The 6206-nt window shown below is 34.9% G+C and overlaps 1 non-coding gene and 1 pseudogene across 1 annotated transcript; one reads left to right on the top strand and one right to left on the bottom strand.

The window, feature by feature from the left end:
• The first annotated feature begins 378 nt into the window (after positions 1 to 378).
• On the top strand, positions 379 to 1151 carry LOC129889962 (probable carbohydrate esterase At4g34215; annotated as a pseudogene).
• A 4115-nt stretch (positions 1152 to 5266) lies between these two features.
• TRNAP-UGG (transfer RNA proline (anticodon UGG)) lies at positions 5267 to 5338 on the bottom strand. The gene has a single exon. It is a non-coding gene; the product is annotated as a tRNA-Pro (tRNA).
• Positions 5339 to 6206: the final 868 nt, after the last annotated feature.

The raw sequence follows: 6206 nt of genomic DNA, 5'->3' as shown, positions 1-6206 counted from the left end.
TTCATTATAATAATATTTTATTACAATAGTCAATTTTTTTTCTCAGGATCGATTTTTCATGTTATATTTACTTCTGTATAGCAACATTCTATCTATAACAACAATAACATTATCATAGGAGTATACTTTTTGTAAAATTACTCCTCTATTAAGCCATACTCAAATATTTAAAAGCCAGTTTTTGAGAACTTGAAAGTATTTAAAGAACAGATTTTCAAAATCTGATCCGATATATATAATGGTCACAATTTAACTTAATTACCTAATGTTTACATATTTTTTCTTCCTATATCTCTCTGTCAAACTTAAATACTCAATTCCAACAAGTCTCATTTGGCTCTCATTCAATTTTAGCCACAATACATCACCAAGAAAAATATGGTCTTGCCCTATATTTTCTTGGTTCTTTTGGCACATCCCTTTTGTGTCAGCCCTGAAGACACACCAACATCAAATGGCAACAAAAGAATATTCATTTTAGCAGGTCAAAGCAACATGTCTGGCAGAGGAGGTGTAGTAAACAACATATTTGATTGGTATATCCCACCTGAATGTCAGTCCAATTCATCAATTCTAAGACTAACAAAAGGACTTTCATGGGAAGAAGCTAAAGAACCAATTCATCAAGACATTGATTTCTATACAATTTGTGGAATTGGTCCTGGCATGCCATTTACTAATTTTGTTCTGAAAAATGATCCAAAAATTGGTGTCATTAGTTTGGTGCCATGTGCTGTTGGTTCCACAAATATTAGCCTATGGTCTCAAGGTTCATTTTATTATAATCAGATGTTGAATAGGACTCGGGCCGCGTTACAAGGTGGTGGGACACTAAGAGCCCTTCTTTGGTATCAAGGAGAGAGCGACACTCTAAATCTTGAGGATGCCAAATTGTATAAATCAAGATTGAAGAAATTCTTCACTGATGCGCGAAATGACTTGGATGCACCTTCTCTACCTATTATTCAGGTAATTTGAACGTCTTCTTTATATTGGTAGTTTTTAAATATATTTACGTCGCTAACAAGGTGCTTATTCGTAGCTGGGCTTTGTTTGTGGATCCACAGGTGGCGTTGGCAACAACAATAGGGCCTTATAAGAAGGAAATAAGACAGGCCCAGTTGGGGATTCACCTTTAAAATGTGAAGTAAAAATTACTTAACTATACACTTTATATATCTATATTTACTATAGTGGCGCCGGGCGCCACTCCAGCGCCAGGCCTGAAATCGCTGTAGTGATAGTCTATAGTAAAATGGTCATAACTATTTACTCCAAACTCTGAATGATGCAAACTTGGTGGCGTTGGAAAAAGGACTCAAAGACCTTTAATGTGATAAGTCATGGAATACCTAATTCGTTATATAATAGGAGATATGGGCATTTGAATTTGACCCTATTTCGGACTCATACGAAAACTCAGCCGATGAAAATTCTTTGGACTTGGCTTGGTGTTAGAGATCTCTTATGACCCTAAAACACATCTAATACACTTCAAATACTTAGGAATTGATCTAACTCATCTATATAAGTAGAAGTCATCGAGTTCGATCTTATACACATATGGAGAATGGTTCGGGTCTTGGTGTAGAAATATTTGGGGTGTTACAATATCTTCCCTTGGGAACATTCATACTCTAATGAGAATCATTAGCATAGAAGGGGACATGACACGATGACTAGCAACTCAACATGAGCAAAATGAAGATTGCAATGCATAAAACATAAGATCTTTAAACTAAGCATAAAACCTGACTTTAAAATTTAACTTCATGAACATGCATGCATATGAGGACTTAAGAAAACTGAAACATAGGAACCTTAAACACTTGAGCATGGATAACTTAGTGCCTTAGGCTTTAGTATAGTGAAAAATATGAGGGTAACGTTTTATTATATCCGTTTCCACTTCCCATGTAGCGCTTTCAATTTGTTGATTTCTCCAAAGGACTTCGACGCAATGGAACTTCCTTTTTCCTCAATCGCTTGACATGTCGGTCTAGGATTTTAACCGAAACCTCTTCATAGTTCAAATTATCATCAATTTTTTGATTAGAAATAATTGTACAAAAACTAAAGTAAAACCTATCTTTATTCTACTGTTATTTTTGTGCTATAATTTTTTATTTTTGTTTATAGAGGAGTAAATTTTACAGAAACTTGGTAGGTAAAGAAAGGACTAAAAAATAGGATAAACATATTGGGCAACTAGTAATATTTTACTGCTATTTTTGTGCTATAGTTGTTTTTTTTGTGGGTGAATTGGAATCTCACCACCTCCTACGACTAGTATTATTTTGTGTCAGTCCTAGTATCAGGAAACTAACGAAAATTTCCTACTTTTACTAACAAAAATTTCCTACTTTTACTTATATAAATTAAAAAAATTATTCATACTATCAAGGGAAATTAACTTCACAAGGTTGACGACGGTATTCAGTTAGAATAAAATTCAAGACGAAGATAAAAACACTATCTTCTTCTCTTTCACTGTGAAATCATTGAATTTCTCCAAGAAGAAGCACAAAAAATAAAGATCATAAGTCAATACAAATTCATTAAAAGGACAATATTGTATTAACTAAAAAGGCATAACAGAATAAGTCCCACTAAGAAGATATTCAAATTGTTCATAAAAGAAGCAATACTTGAAATTTAAATAAATTACTCTAAACTTAATTATCTTCTTGCATCATTTCTAATAAAAGAGCTTTGCGGGCTTCTTTCGGGCATCCTATCAGAGTACGACATGCACTTGCATTTCGGCAAAAAAATATATAAGGTTTTCTAGTCACACGATATTCCAAATTCATCTCCTCCAACATATTTTATATCTCACTCTCAGAAATAGGTAGAGCGGATGAAAGTCCACTAATAGTATTAGCGAACTTGTCCATTCCACGTCTTAACATGTCAACCATGATTTCAAGATGATCATGTTTAGATTTTTTATTTCTGATAGGAGATGGTGCTTCTGGATAGACATTAGGTGCAGATGCATAATCAGTTGCTTCACTTTGCTCATCTTGTCCATATTCCTTAATATTTTCCAAAGAAGTAACATTAGTATAAGTCATTTCATCTACCTCATCAATAGTTAATGAATCAATATTTGATTTTTTCAGATTTCTATGAGTACTCCTTTCTAACATATCTAGGCTAGTCTCAGCCTGCTTTCCAGTGGCTCTATCCTTTCCATATAGCATCATCAGCTTTTCATAATTTCGACATGGCTTGGTCTTCAATTCTGTAGCTGCAAGCTTAGCCTATATATATATATATATATATATATATATATATATATATAATCACATATCCAGAAACTACAGTAAAAATAAAAAATAAATCAATAAACATAAATTTACCTGAATTAACTGATCCCATACTTCAGGTTCAGCAATCAACATATTTGTGATGGGATTCCATGCAAATCCGCTCACCCCCTATCTGGAATATGTCATAGTACTTGGTGAAGTGCCTCTTAATTATTTTCATTCGATTGTGAATTTTTCCCTTGTTAATTTTCTCCTTGTTAATAACTTTATCAGGAAATTTTGATTATAGCTCCTTCAGTATGTTATCCATTGCATGTGTAGAGAAAGTTCCGCCAACCCTGTGCCCAAGTACATTCTCGTGATAATATGCATCAATTAAAGTGTTTGTCACGCCCTGAGAGGGTACCTTAGGCGTGACCGACACTCAAAAACCATCTCTAGCCTCTGAGAGAATCACTTGGTCTCATCACTCATTCGTTCATCAGCGAAAGACTTAAGTGAAAATAAGAATACTTATGTGGACTCTCCATCATCAACATTAAATGAAAGAAATAATACTTAGAAGAAGTAGTTTCAAAAGAGAACTACTCCAATTAAATCATCAAACTGTGTCTATGAAGCATCTAACACTATCAGACGGTGCCGATGACATGACCATGGCTACCTCAAAAGAAACATAATACTCAACAATAATAAAAGGATAAAGAGTTCCTCCGAATACAAGAAGGACTCACCAAATAGTTGAAAAATAATGATATTCAACGATGTGCCTGTTGAGGATCTGTAACACCTGAGGATCTCTAACAATGAAGTAGATAAGGACAACAAACTAATATAAAAAACCATCCTATAGACCGAAAAAGATAACTTATGGAAGAGCCAAAAGGCAATTAAGACTAACTTAGCCACCAAAGAGTTAATCACTAAGCTAAGATGCGAGCTTGAAGTTGATGCTACAAGTTACAATGCTGACACAACTCTTAAATACGAAGAGGTCACTGACTATATGTTGATTTGGAGGAGCTTCCTTAAGCATTCTTTTCTGAAGTAATTTATTGGAGATCAAAATTAGAAGAAAAAGGTTTCTATCTCCGCAATATTTCTTCGGCCTACCTCTTCTATTTTAGCCATTCTATCTTATTTGTTGTCTCATGATCTGTCATACCGTTCCCCCAAAATACTGAGTTTGGATATCTGAATTGTCTAAATTTAGGTATCAAACCCGTCTAATCTTATCTCAATGTCATTCTTGTTTTGGGTGGCTAAATCTAGAATACATATATTCTGTATTACTTCTAATACTAAAATCCTTTTTCTCTAGAGTGCTTCTCCAATGTTTCAGTTGGTTCACTCACTAATTTCATTAATAAACATATGCCTGGGCTGTATTCGAATAATTTTATACAGTAAACGACAAGTATTCGCGGAGAGATAACACTGCTGAAATCATTGGTTCCAGATGTTCCACGGGCAAGATCAGATTGAATTCCATGGGTTGAATCCTTCCAAAAGCCGAGATTCCCTCTCCTCTTCTTCTTCTTCATTCAAGAGCAACTTTTTTGGAGGGTTTTGCAGAAACCCTCCCCTCTAACTCACACTTGGGAGAAGTGGGTAAAATAAGAAATTCGCCACTTAAGTTCTGTCTCACGACCTCCTTCTCTGGCGGCGGCGCCGAAGCAGGACCATCCCGCTCTGGCAGGATAGTAGGACCCAGTCAAGCCAGATTCTTGTGATTTCTTTTTAATCGAAATTAACGAAGGTTCGAGTCGTTATAGGTTGGTATTTTTTTTCCTGAATCTTTAAAAATCAGAAAAATAACTTCTCTAATAAAAGTAAAAAAAAAATAAGTTTTATAATTGCATTAATTTATGGACAAAAAAGTATTTGAAAATAAAATTTTAAAATCTACTCCTCAAATTTATGGCCAAACGTTAGCAAAATACATTTTGTGTAAAAAAATTGCTCCCGGTAAATTCATCTAATTGCAAAAGGGGGCATTCCGAGAATCGAACTCGGGACCTCTCGCACCCAAAGCGAGAATCATACCACTAGACCAAATGCCCTCATACATTTTAAAATCTATTTTTTGTCATTGTAACTTAAATATCACAACCTTCCAACCTCAACTGAAGTAGAAAATGTAGCAGTTCACTAATGTTAAATTGCGTGTTAAACATGATTAAGGTGACAAATGAAAGTAATGAACAATAAAATAATCGACAAGATTATAGAAGTGACAAATATTATTACCTTGTCTCCGTGTCCAGCTACATCGCCTAGAAAACAAAAGTTCATTGATAATCTGAGAGTATTAAAAATTACAAATGAGGGGAATGAGTATATTTTAAAGCTAAACTTCAGGAAAGTCTTGCGTGAATTCTGCTCCCAAGGTGATCCATAACTCTGTACATTGTTTTCAGTATGTACATTGTATGACTATGAAGGATTTGGGGAACAGTTGCACTTTTGGGCTTATCTTAACCCACCAACGGGATGTCCCCCGACCCGATCTTTCTGTAGCTCCAGAACCGAACGACCTCACGTGCTAAGACGTGTATCATATCTTTGTTGAGTCACGTTTGATCTGTCTATAAACTTTATGCGTCACCTTCTGATATGTCCTCCTATCAAATCCGGATTTTGACCCATACAACAATACGTACTTATAACGGTACTACTAAATGATTTGTAATGATTTCAAATTCAAAATTTATACTGTAATAAGTCAACTTTAAAAAGGATACCGTAATATCTATGTTTCTAAATAAATAAATTCAAGACATGCATGTCACGCCCCGGGAGGGTACCCTGGACGTAACCGGCACTCAGAAACTATTTCTGGCTCCCAAGCGAACCACATAGTCTGATCACACATCCGTTCATTCATTCATTCAGCGGAAAGTTTAAAAGTAAAGAATAATTTAGCGGGCA

This window comes from Solanum dulcamara, chromosome 1, assembly GCF_947179165.1.
Source record: "Solanum dulcamara chromosome 1, daSolDulc1.2, whole genome shotgun sequence".
Lineage (NCBI taxonomy): Eukaryota > Viridiplantae > Streptophyta > Magnoliopsida > Solanales > Solanaceae > Solanum > Solanum dulcamara.
This window is presented reverse-complemented; position numbering and strand designations above follow the sequence as displayed.